This window comes from Schistocerca gregaria, chromosome 5, assembly GCF_023897955.1.
Source record: "Schistocerca gregaria isolate iqSchGreg1 chromosome 5, iqSchGreg1.2, whole genome shotgun sequence".
NCBI classification, from domain to species: domain Eukaryota; kingdom Metazoa; phylum Arthropoda; class Insecta; order Orthoptera; family Acrididae; genus Schistocerca; species Schistocerca gregaria.
Genome location: NC_064924.1, coordinates 497,663,599 through 497,677,210, shown reverse-complemented (window position 1 = coordinate 497,677,210; position 13,612 = coordinate 497,663,599).

Genomic DNA, 13,612 nt, shown 5'->3' with positions numbered 1-13,612 from the left:
CCCTGTGTGATCAGACACACATGTACTATGTCCAGCATTAAAGTCTGATGTTAGTTCCATCACAGTTCGCCACCTGTCGTGTTTCACCAGTCTGCCCAGCCTAAGACGTCCGATATCTGTTATGAGAGGTGACCGTCTAACGCGACGACGTCTTGAAGTGGTTTCACCCCTGCTTCGACGCGTTTTGAAGACTCTCACCAGAGCACTCATCTAACACCCGACAAAACGTACAGTTTCTAAAATCCTCCTGCCGAGCCTCTGGGCCAACACAGTCTGTCACACAGAACCGATAGAGGTACTCAGGGTACCCTCCGCCACACACCGTCAGGTGGCTTGCGGAGTATGGATGTAGATGTAGATGTCCTCGCTGAAACTCAGATAGTTCGCGCGCCATCGACATTCTACAAACGAACAACACGCTCAGTGGTGCTACATGCACCGTGTCTGTGTCTGACTAGCAATTATTCCTCTCCAGGTGACGCTGCTATCTCCTGGGCGTGTTTACATCGATAGTAGACGGGTGGTCATAGTGTTCTGGCTGATCAATGTATCTTCATACGTACAGAAGACAGAGCCATCTGAGAGCAGATTCTGGGAAAAGTGAATAGCATGTTTCTAGCTCATCAGTCTTTATCAACAGACCATTTCGTTGTCAAAACTGATCGACGTTAGGATAATAGTAGGACCGTCATCCTAAAATCTACGGCAGCCTCCAAATAGCAGAGTGAAAAAAACTGGAAGCTTCTTGTCGTGTTTTACTTCCCATTACCGAAAAGTGTGCTGGTGGAGAGGAGAGGGTCTCTATGGCGTTCTCTCCCGAGAGGAGCAGACTTACGGTGTGCGCCTTGATTTATTCATAAAGGCGGCATTGAGTGTGGGGCTCTGAGCAGTAGGCAGTAAGAGGACAGCCCGGGAGAGAAAGGGGAGGGAAGGAAGTAACACGGGAGGCGGCGGGCGGCGGCCTCCAGACTCCTGCAGCCAATATCGGGGACTCTGGCTGGAGCTTCACTACGCTGCCCTGCCCTGCCCGGTACGGCGCGGCGCGGCGTGGCGTGCCGGCGGGCCCGAAATTAATATTGACTGCGACAGCCAAGCACCGGGGTCGCTCCCCCTTTTGTCCGGTCTGCATCTGTCGGGGGCGCGGGGGTGGACGCGGGGGCGGTGGCGGTGGCGAGGGCGGGTTGCACGTGGAGCGCTGCGTTGCCGCAACACCTAGGGGCGAGGGTCCGCCTCCAGTGATTGGCTCACGCGTCACAGGCGATCACGAGAGCCTTAAATAAGCAAACGAGGTACATTGTTCACTTAAATGAAGAGTGTCCCTTTTGCAAGAGAACCAAAAAGTAGAACAAAGCCGGCCGAAGTGGTCGTGCTGTTCTAGGCGCTGCAGTCTGGAACCGCGAGACCGCTACGGTAGCAGGTTCGAATCCTGCCTCGGGCATGGATGTGTGTGATGTCCTTAGGTTAGTTAGGTTTAACTAGTTCTAAGTTCTAGGGGACTAATGACCTCAGAAGTTGAGTCCCATAGTGCTCAGGGCCAGCCAAGTAGAACAAAGTTTAGTCTTATTTCGTCCATGTTGTGCTGTTGTTAGGAAATTGCGACCATTTATGATACAGAAGGCAAGTAAAAAACAACTATCTGCGTCATTCGCTTTCATTTATTTCAACGACGCGTTTCTGGGCCTGCACCCTTATCTTCAGCTGGATCGCTGTTTTAGAATGGTATACCATTTCTTGGATGTAGACAACTGTTTTCCTTAGGCTGCATGCACCACAAAACAGTGTCTATGACTGACAATCTATGACTCATATAAAGGCTCCTTTGAAAAAAAAAAGTTTTTTTACTACTACTCCTAGGCTAATTACTGTTTAGCTCTACAGGACCTCTATACGGAAATGCTTCCCACGCCACCTTGTATTGTCTTTCTGTGTGTGTGAGTAACTGTATGTTCACTGTTGTGGGTAAATACAGCGTACACAGGGCGATGTGTGAAACTGATAGCGATTACACGCTTCCGCTGTTGTGGAAATCTACTCCAGGTGTTGCAGATACCGCGTTGAGCAGAAAGTGGTAATCAAAGTACGGAGAAATATTCTTCGAGGCTCTGTTGCATAGCAATCAGATTGCTTTCAGTTCTGAGAAATTTCCAGGTACTATTGTGGATTTGAATGATCCATGAAGTGACTTCTTTTCCGAAGAAACTATTTCACTAGAACTGAACGCTCCCGTCGGAACTGTTCTCAACGTGGTATTTATTATTAAATCAGAATAGAAGTATACGCTGGGTGTAGAATAACACGTACCTTCTTGAAATGAAAATTTTATTGTTCTGTTAACTGATTTCCTTCCATATACACATATATTATACATTGTGAATCAAAAACTCGCAATGGTGTCGATTTTCATATCACAAAAATGGCTCTCCTCTTGTAAAATTACTCTTAAAAAGAACAAAAGCTCTATATCCTAAGAAGAATTATGTGAGCGCTGACCGCCACAGAGTAACAAACAATATCTTTGTCTCTCTCTCTCTCTCTCTCTCTCTCTCTCTCTCTCTCGCACTGTCACAGCAAGTTACGCTGCCTTATACGTCATACTCAGAAAGAATAGAATCAGTGTCTTTATTTCCGTCTAATTACAAAATTATTACGTCCGTAGACTTCCGGTTTCGGTCAGAGATGCCCATCTGTCTTAAAACAATGAAGCCATAATGGCAATACCAAAAGATAAACAGTACTGATAAGAACATTGAAAATTTAATTTCTGTTTTTATTTTTCTCGCCGAATAAATTTGATTTACGAAGAATAAATATATTTTCTGAAATAATAAATCAGCTTAGCATCTCGCACATATTTAAAATGTGGTATAGAATAGGGCACAATCTCAGTGGAGTTATCTTGTTAACAGCACTGATTAATCCCTTATGAACAGAAGCGCTGTTAACAAGATGATACCGCTGACGCTGTTGCCTAGTGTATACCTTATTTTAAATATGTGCGACCGTGATAAGTGGAATTTGTATTTATCTTTGGACGATACCAATTTGTTACATTAGGAGGTGTCTTAAAACAGGTCTGAAGATGGTCATTTCTGGCCGAAACTGGTAGTCTAATGATCTAACATGTTTGTGAACGTAAATGAAAATATGGAAATTTATTTTACTATGAGTCAGTTGTTGTCATAATATGGTATGGAAGTCCTACGTTATAACCGATAACAAAGATGCTAACAAGACGTTCCAGCAAAAAGGGAACTGCAGCTGTAGGTAGATGTACAATACAAGATATTTCAGGAGAAATAGTAAATATTTTAGGAAATGGTAGTACGGACTAACTCCAATAAAACATTCCTTGGAACATGTGTCCAATTATTATCGGTATAACAGCCGCTTGGAGGTGGAAGTTTTCATTTCACTCATTGGGACACAAGAGGCTGAGGGGTTTATGTATCGACTATCACTCTTACTTTTAAGTTTAAATTGTGGAATTGTGCCTTAGTTTACAGAATTGAATTTTTCGACTGTCATTGTGATAGTATTTCGTTGGCTGATTCTGCTGTATAATTTAACCATGCCACACATATTAACAGGTGCTGATTATGACGATACGGCATTTGTATGTTGGGATGCTAGTGGAGAAGCTGCAGCTGCTTGGAGAGGTTATGATACACGATTTCCTAACTGTAGGGTGCGAGATTCAGTAGCGCATACTCAGATTGGAGCGCTTCCCAAAGCAGGATGAAGCAGAAGCTTTTATCTAGTTAGTGTAGCGTAGTCCTTCAACATGCACACGGGACATTTCTAAACGTAATTGCTTATACACGTACAAGAGTACGGTGGACATGAAGTATGACGTCTTCTGCACTTATCATTTACAATGAACAGCTGCGAGGAGCAAATGACAGTAAACGATTGGGAATTTGTCAATGGTTAGCGCCATTCGCCAGACAATCCTATTAATATCGTTTACTGATGACGATATTTTCACTCGTGATGGTATCATTAACATTAGTAAGCCAAATCAGTGATCCAGTTAAAACCCACATGCCTTGTGCAGAAACATTCCCAAGAGCACTGCTCTGTAAATGTGTGATGTGGTGTGAGAGAGAATCTGTTAACCGGTAATGTTTTGTTACAGCTTCTTAGAGGGTTTCATTATGTAGGCTTTCTGAAAAACGAGCATGCAGCAGTACTTTTGACGCATGTCCCTGAACGTACTTGCTGTACTATTATGTTTTTATGGCTATTATAAGGACTCCAACTAATCTATTCATGGATAACACGACGGTATTTTAGCGACTCTCACAAACTCAGTTTTCCCCACTAAATAAACTTGTTACCGAAATTCTGGATTCTTTTCCTGTCTGTCAAAGCTAAACGCGACATCAACACAAACAAAGCGTATACTATTTCTACCTCTCTTCTTCTCTCTCTCTAGGAGACCATACAGCTGTTGAATTGTTGATTTCTTATGTCTATGTATATGAAGTTCAGAACTCAGTTAGCAAAAGCAGTTCGATGAACCCTCGAAATTCTCGAGAAAATGTACACTGAAGTTTTCGAAAGATCTTTAATTTACTAAAGATTAATCCGTTTGTAGACTGGTGGCTTGGCTCACACAGTAGCACTGGAGAATGGTAATTAGTTAATGAATGGATCGCAACTTGAATTTATCTGTGGTATATTTTTACGTTTCATTGTTTTCCAGAATTTATTTAAAATGCCAACATCATTTAAGAACAAAATTCGTAAAATATGTTAAAAATTAAATCTCTCTGGTTCTCATTTTTACGATAAATGAACGTGTACTTGTATCTCTTTCAATAATACACGAATTAAAAGTATGAATTCTTAATTATTAGTGTTTTAAAAAAGATTGTTAATAAAAGTCGTTTCAATTTAAAAAATTACAGATTTACTATGAATATTTTATAAAACATCGATCATTAAAGATATATGTTTGCGTCATAACTAGAATTTTGCGTGAAGTATGAAATTAGGAAGTAAGATCAAATGAATTTATCATAAAGACCATAATTATATGTGTATTACGTAGTATATATTCGATTAATTTTATATTTGAATGATGTAGGCATTAGAACTAAACGAAACAAAAAATGAAAAGGAAAGGACTATGGCGACATTTGAACCACCATTTTCCAGGCCTACAGAGTCAGCCACGTATTCTTTAGTGAATTACAGTTAACGCAGAGAAGTTCCAAGTCTCTTTTCTCGAGGGTTGCGTAAAACACCTTTTGGAGATTGATATTTGTGTTCTAACTTCGTCTACCATAAGTACAAAAAAATACAGAAATTGGACTACAATATGGTCTCCTTGCCTGTTACACTATACACTAAGACATTCAGATAATATGCAACTATATAAAAATAACATAAGTAAGGATAATGTCTTGACAAATTACAGTCGAGATGGTATTACAAATACCTATTTTATTGCTGTTACTACCTAACCCTTAAGGTAGAGATATTTGTTCGAGTAATGACCCATTACTGGATCAAGAACTTTTCAGCTAAATACCGCGTGAGATGGTAACAGACAGAATGTCGGCTGACCAGAGAGCTTAAGCCGCTCTTTTTAGGCACAGGTTATGCATTCCTGCCTTGGCTCATTATGTTTGCAAATTACGAGACAAAATTTGAGGTTGTTATTGTATTTACTCTTAATTTACCGATTTGATTTTGATTTTGGGCGTTTGAGGTAAAGGTAACACCTCAAGGCAAATCCTAACTATGACACTACTTTGTATAATCAGACGGCTGCGAGAAATAATTCCGCCCCGGAAGGACATTCCGAAAACTTCAAAACTACATGATTGTATTCTGTTGTGTTTTAATATCTATATGAAATGATAAATTACTGCGTTGGTGCATAAGTTTGTAGCGTTTTCCCATAAGTTTAACACACACAACACATACACATAACAGAGACTTGAGTCGCAAATAATACGTTCTCCTTCACTATTTCCAACAGTCTGCCAACGCTGGGGTAACTTTTCGATTCCGTGACTGTAGATACAACGTGGTTTTGAGGTGAAGATCTCGTCGAACCATATTCGAAGAGCATTTTCATTCGGACGGAACATCCTTGAAGGCTGTTCGATAGAGAGCAAATATAGAGAAAGTTGGACGGTGCTAGATTAGATCAATAAGGTGGATGCGGAATTACTTCTCAAACTTCAGTGTAGTAGAATGCGAGAGGGCGTTATCATAGAGTCACTTCACTCAGTCTTCCTGTATTTTTTTATTTTTTTGACTGCTTCTGCAAGACGTCTGAGTTGATGGTAATAAACCTCAACAGTGATGGTTACGTCTCGCGGAAGTAATTCGTAGTACACTACTAGTCGCTGTATCACCAAGTGGATAACATTTGCTTTTGCGGATCCGCCCAGGTCTTTGTATGGGGAGTTTCTGCTTTGTTTGGGCGCAATCATTCCTTCTATTTCCTTACGTTAGCATGAAGACACTATTTCTCGTTACCGGTAGCGAGGCAGGATAGGTATGGTTGGTATTGTTCATGAGACAGAGGATGACGAGCTATCAGAGATGCACACATGGCCACCTGCTGATTTTTGTAATTTTGGCTTGAAGCATCCGGTACCCATACGTCCAACCGCTGAACCTTCACGACTACATGCCAATATCGCACGATGGTGGAATGCTCACAGTTCATTTGTCAGTTCTTGAGTACACTGACGCGGATCATTCTGGATTAAAGCGCTTAAACGATCTTTATCAAACCCGGAAAGTCTTCCTGAACATGGAGGGTCACTCATGTCAGCAAGATACTTCTCGAAAGGAGAAAACCATTTTCTTACCGTGTGCTGTCAAATGGAGTAATACCCATACACGGCAATAAAATATTCCTGGCTGCCTACGCTGCTGAACTCAAAGACAAACATATGTCGAAATTGTCCCGATTTCTCCACTTGGAGCTTTGTTTTCTAGCGTCCACAGCTCCCCTCACTATCTCCAAATGACACTATGTAACTCAGAAAGCAAAAATGACAATCCATAAATAAACCCATAGCCACCAAAATACCATAATGCACAACAAAAACGTTACAAAGTTACGCTACAACCTAATACATTGCAGTGTTGGCAATTCGAATGATTTGTCAAATGCTGTTTACCAGTTACCTTTCAACATTATTTCAAGCCTGACAAAAGATTATTATTTACGTTAAGTAACTTTCTACAGTTGACCAGTAATAATAATAATAATTATTATTATTATCTGTTTCATCATCATCAGTTCTTTCTCCACAGTGACGATTTTTATTCATTTACTACTTTTAATACTGATTTTGCTTTAGTTGTAAAATTCATACTCATAAATACTGACGTACGATGTGCTCAATGGCTGCAGAGTCTTTTATTGTAGCCACTCAGTTCCGCCAAAGCCGAGAAGGATGTCAGAGAAGATTACGTTGGGGGTGAGCTAGCCACTCGTATGCTGCAATAATATCTGCGACTGCTGCTAAACAAGAAGACATGGACTTTGTTGACAGTGTTTGGTAGACGTAAACAATAGATTACAATCTATCATGATGCAGTATTTTTCCTGTGAGTCCACTGTTCGACCGTTTGTCTCGTGCTGAAAGTGTTTCTAGGTTCATGCCAGCATAAGGGTTTGATGTTCAGTTAGAGCAAAAATCAGTTAATACAGACAACAGTACTCTACCGTTCAAAGCTTATTTAATTAGGGTGTGCACATTTATTTTATACAACATATTCAATATAAAAAATGCGTGAATGGTCCATCACGTTGGTCAGCATCTGTCTATTTATAATTCATGTCGATGTGGGCACACAGACGCTTAAAATCTTAGTCTCTGCTTAGTACCAATCTGAAGAAGGATTCACAGTTCGATATACTTTTGCTTCTAACTAACACATTTCTTTTCTCATCATATATTCTCTCTGACTAAACTTCGACCGGTTGTCATGCGCCGAGAGGGAGTGGCATTGACACGAGTTGTATTCAGGGGTCATACTTCGATCTTCTCAAAGAGTAGAAGTAGATGCCGGCAGCTTCAGCAACTCCGACAGCTAGAGGGAGCAAGTTAATGCTAAGGTGAGGATACAGAACTCTGTGAGGACTGGTTTCTACTGTAGGGTAGAATTAATAAGATCTCTTATCGGTTGACAACTGAGAATCCCTACCGGCACTGTCTTGCACCACTTTCTGTCTGTTGAATCTGTCACTATGGAATCTATCTCCCTGGTTGTTACGGAGCCGAGGATAGCGAATCGTACTTGGTCCACCACGTCTGCAGTAGAGCGACACAGGTTCTGCGTCTGTGTGCTCAGCAGATCTCAAATGACTATAGGGTACTCCTGACCACCCATTTATGCTAACTTTATGTGTCATGGAAAGCTTCTAAAATGTTCTATACCCCCTCCCTGGAGGCTGACCACATATTGGTATATTTCCATCATCATGTGATTTGAGAAAGCTGCTTTCACCCCTGTTATACATTCGGCTACAGCGTCCAGCTAGTCACGTAACGCTATTTGTCTCCTGGTTCCGCTTCGTCGGCACTGTCCTGTATAATCGACAACTACAGTCACGCTGCTTCCGTACCGGAGATTACGCCAAGCCGCTGAATAAGTCCTAATACATTTGGTTTGTACTCGTCGCTGATTGAGATTCGCAACACCTCCCTCCCCGAACGGAAATTTTATATGCTCTGTCCTCACTTTTAGCCCCAGTTGAACATTAGTCATTGTTTATTAGATTTATGCATATTTACTGTATAATCTACATCGATTTACATTAACCGTTATATGACACAAGAAACACATTCTCATATAATTTTGCAACATTCATCACTTTTACATAAGACAATACTTACCATTAAATTTTTCTTTTTACACCGTTTTCCTTCATATTCTTCCATTTTCATAATGCTTTTTATTGTTACAATTTTACAAATTTATCTATCTTTAGTCTGTTCGCATTTCTGGGGAGTCCACCATGGCCATCCTAAGGATAAACACACTCACCCATGCCCGAGGGAGGACTCGAACCTCCGCCGGGACCAGCCGCACAGTCCATGACTACAGCGCCCTAGACCGCTCGGCTAGGCTATTTTCTCTCTCCATACTCTGTTAACAGGCGAGTTTGCGAAACTTATAGTGTTTAGATCTTCTTCTGTATTGTTTTCAGGTTCACATGCTAGTGTGGGTCGATATCTTATGGTCTCCCACTTTAGGCTCCTACTATTAACAGTGTTTGTTAAACAAATGTTCCCACAATGTCTTCTGCTTATTGTACACAGGTGTCGTCCACATTTTCGACAACGTTTATAGTATATACATAAACTACAGATAGAAATAATTAAAACTAGTGTTACAGATACAGTATATCCCCATACAGAGTACATACTCGTTGACCAGCATCGGAAGGTGGTTCGGAGTTGATACTCGATTTCGTCCTGCAGCTCATCTGTCTTCTGTCCAGTTGCTTTTAATTAGTCTAAGTGACGTACCGCATGCTCTAGTATATATATATTTCTGGTATTTCTGACATTTCTTGTTTGTCCTCTTCCGCCATACAGCAATCAATATCTATGTTAAAGGGTGGAACTATGTCTTTTTCACTACTATTAGTGCGAGTTATTCTCTCTGATTGTGCATTATTTGAGCATCATATCCTCTATATTCATTCTTAAAAGTTAATTTTCCGGTTTCTTTAATTATGTGGTCTGACGGTGGTGAACCTTTACATAGTATGGTTAACCCTTCTTCTTTTGGAACTACGAATAACCATTCGTTTCCCCATATGCGTCCAGATAATTTTCTTTAATATAATATGTTTTAGATTGTAATCTTTAGGTATTTTTGTAACGGGTTGAAGCAGTTTGGCTTCACACCTCTCATGGTCGTATGTCGACATTAAGACAAAAATCTGCTTACATAATTGATGCTTTATGGTTATTGATTAATATAGAAGTTGGTCCCATGCCATTTGCGCGTATTATCTTTTTGACACATCGATCATGAGGAACTCTTTCTCTGGGTTGATATATGTAAATAATCTCTTATTACTATTATACCTGTCATACTCTGCAGGTAAAGGCCATATCTTATACAAGGAGTACTCATTGCTATCTACTAATGGTACACGTAAAGTACTGCCGGCTAAAAATACATCTAAATCTGCTACACGCAATAGCTGATGATACCCATGGTCTTCAGTGAGTTTGATCGGAAACTTTTTATCTCTTAGTTCATTCTTAATTAGCCCCAAATACTTCACCACTTGAATAGGATTTATTATGTGTGATTCCAATAGTACTTACTGTGCATTTACAATCGCTGATATGAACAGATTATATCATCTTTCTAATTCGATAAACATTGTGGTGAGCTAAACTAATTGTTCCGTGATTGTTACTAATATCAATACTATCTGTATCTTTTTATCCGTGTTATTTTCGAGCTCTTCTATATGTTTGCTCAACTTACGTATTTCATTTTTTATAATTTCGTGTTTCTTTGTTACATTTATTGTTTGGCTGAATCCTATTAACGATGCCCTAACGGTCGTTACTTGTTCCTTTGATGATCTTAATAATTCTCTCTGCTGCTCCTCCAGAACATCGGTCTTTGCTTTAATAAATTAGGCGTCTTCCTTGTCTAGTATACCAAATACTACTTCACTGGTTTCCCCATTAAAATTCAAAATCCGTCGTTTCGCACTTCCTGGTGTGGGGCCAATTGATTTATTAATTTTCTTTCTTCCTTTATTATCCCGCTATGCCAGCTTATGGTTTGTTGCCCATTCTCACAGTCTACAGTACTTAGTCTTGCCTTTTGTAACTTCGTTATACAATTAGCTGTTGCCCCGGTGGCTGCCTCATTCGTGCTTATATACTTATCATGCCATGCCTGGAAATTAAAGTAACTTACTGTTGTCCACGTTGTGCTTGATCATCATAATATATACCATTTGTTGACTGAATTTCTGCATCTGTACATTTTTTGGAAATGTCTTTTCTTCCGTTACACTGGCCACTGCAAGTCTTATTACTGTCCACATTACTTTTGCTGCCATCATCTGTAATTAAAAGAAATCTTTTAGTCCGTCAGCATGTACCTTTACGTACTTCCGTCCTTTTATCCTTATTACTACATTAGGCGCCTTTACATCTACGAGAGTGAATGGTCCCCTCCATTGACTATGTAGTTTCCTCGACCGTCGTCTTCTCTCACTTTCGTCATATAGGAGTACTCTATCATGCTTTCTAAATACTTTCGGATTTTGTGTCCTATCATATTGCTCTTTACTTTGCTCTTTACGTTTCTGCTTGTTAGCTCTGGCCTCTTGATGTAGTACCTGCATCTTTTGCCACATTTCGGTCGCGTAGCCATAGTAATTATATACTACATTCTCCGGTTGCTTTTGTAATATTCAAAGAATATTGCATTTTCTTCCAAACAATAAGTACGGCATGTAGCCCGTTGTACTGTGCGGCGTAGTATTGAATACAAAAGTGGCAAATGGTAGCCAATTATCCGAATCAGCTTGATCCTTTGCTATAAAGTTCTTTAACATTTCCGCTAACGTGCGATGCGTGCGCTCCACAGCGCCATTCGTTTGAGCGCGGTAACTGGTTGTCTGTATTTTTTCGATCTTTAACAATTTACATACCTGCTTCAATGAGTCACTTATAAAATTGTTTCCCATATCGCTTAACAGTGATGTTGGTACTCAGAATTTCAAAATTATACTTTCTACTAGTTTTCGTGCTACTGTATCTGCGTCTTGCATTTCTATGGGTCTGCTACGACAAATTTCGTCAGTTAATCTTGGAAAGTCAGGATTTATCTGTTTCCTGTGTTCGATGGTGTCATTGGTCCAGCTATATCAGCGGCACAATTCTGGAAAGTAAACCGTGGCGTTGGCGTTATCTCCAATGGCTGTTTTGTCCTTGTTTGTGTAATCTTATAGTTCTGGAAACTCTCACAGGAATGTATAAGTTTCTCAATATATCTGTTTTCATTCCCGGCCAACTGCGATACTGTTTTTTCCTTCATACGTCCTACCCATTCCTTGTTGTCCCCCTATCGGTGACTCGTGCATCTGCTTCTGAATATCTAGCTTTTCTTCTTGACTTAATGCAGTATCTGGCTCCACCGGTGCTTCTTGTTCTGCCTCTGCTTCTTTATGTTCTTATTGCGCCTTTCTGGTCACACATTCCATTTCTTCTGGTATTTCGCATTCTGCCTTCATGATAATGGCGTCCTCTTGGGCAAAATATTCCGGATGTAAAATAGTCCCATATTCCGATCTCCGGGCGGGGACTACTCAGGAGGATGTCGTTATCAGGAGAAAGAAAACTGGCGTTCTACGGATCGGAACGTGGAATGCCAGATACCGTAATGGGGTAGGTAGGTTAAAAAATTTAGAAAGGGAAATGGAATTAGAGAAGTTCGGTGGCAGGAGGAACAAGACTTCTGGTCAGGTGACTACAGGGTTATAAACACAAAATAAAATAGGGGTAATGTTGGAGTAGGTTTAATAATGAATAGCAAAATAGGAATGCGGGTAAGCTACTACAAACAGCATAGTGAACGCATTATTGTGGCCAAGATTGACACGAAGCCCACACCTACTACAGTAGTACAAGTTTATATGCCAAACAAGTTCTGTAGATGATGAAGAAATTGAAGAAATGCATGATGAAATAAAAGAAATTACTCAGATAGTGAAGGGAGACGAAAATTTAATAGTCAAGGGTGACTGGAATTCGTCAGTAGGAAAAAAGAGAGAAGGAAACGTAGTAGGTGAATATGGATTGGGTGTAAGAAATGAAAGAGGAAGCCGCCTGGTAGAATTTTGCACAGAGCACAGCTTAATAATAGCTAACACTTGGTTCAAAATCATAAAAGAAGGTTGTATACATGGAAAAAGGGGCAAACGTGGACTCTGACCACCATCTATTGGTTATGAACTGTAGATTAAAACAGAAGAAACTACAAAAAGGTGTTAATTTAAGGAGATGGGATCTGGATAAACTGAATAAACCAGAGGTTGTACAGAGTTTCAGAGAGAGTATAAGGAGACAATTGACAAGAATGGGGGAAAGTAATACAGTAGAAGAAGAATGGGTAGCTTTGAGGGATGAAGTAGTGAAGGCAGCTGAGGGTCAGGTAGGTAAAAAACGAGAGTTAGTAGAAATCCTTGGATAAAAGAAGAAAAACTCAATTTAATTGATGAAAGGAGAAATTATAAAAATTCATTAAATTAATCATGCAGAAAGGAATACAAACGTCTCAAAAATGAGATTGACAGGAAGTGCAAAATGGCTAAGCAGTGATGGCTAGAGGACAAATGCAAGGATGTTGAGACTTATCTCACTAGGGGTAAGATAGATACTGCCTACAGGAAAATTAAAGAGACCTTTGGAGAAAAGAGAACCACGTGTATGAATATCAAGAGCTCAGATGGAAACCCAGTTCTAAGCAAAGAAGGGAAAGCAGAAAGGTGGAAAGAGTACATAGAGGGTTTATACAAGAGCGATGTAATTGAAGATAATATTATGGATATGGGAGAGGATGTAGATGAAGATGAAATGGGAGATATGAT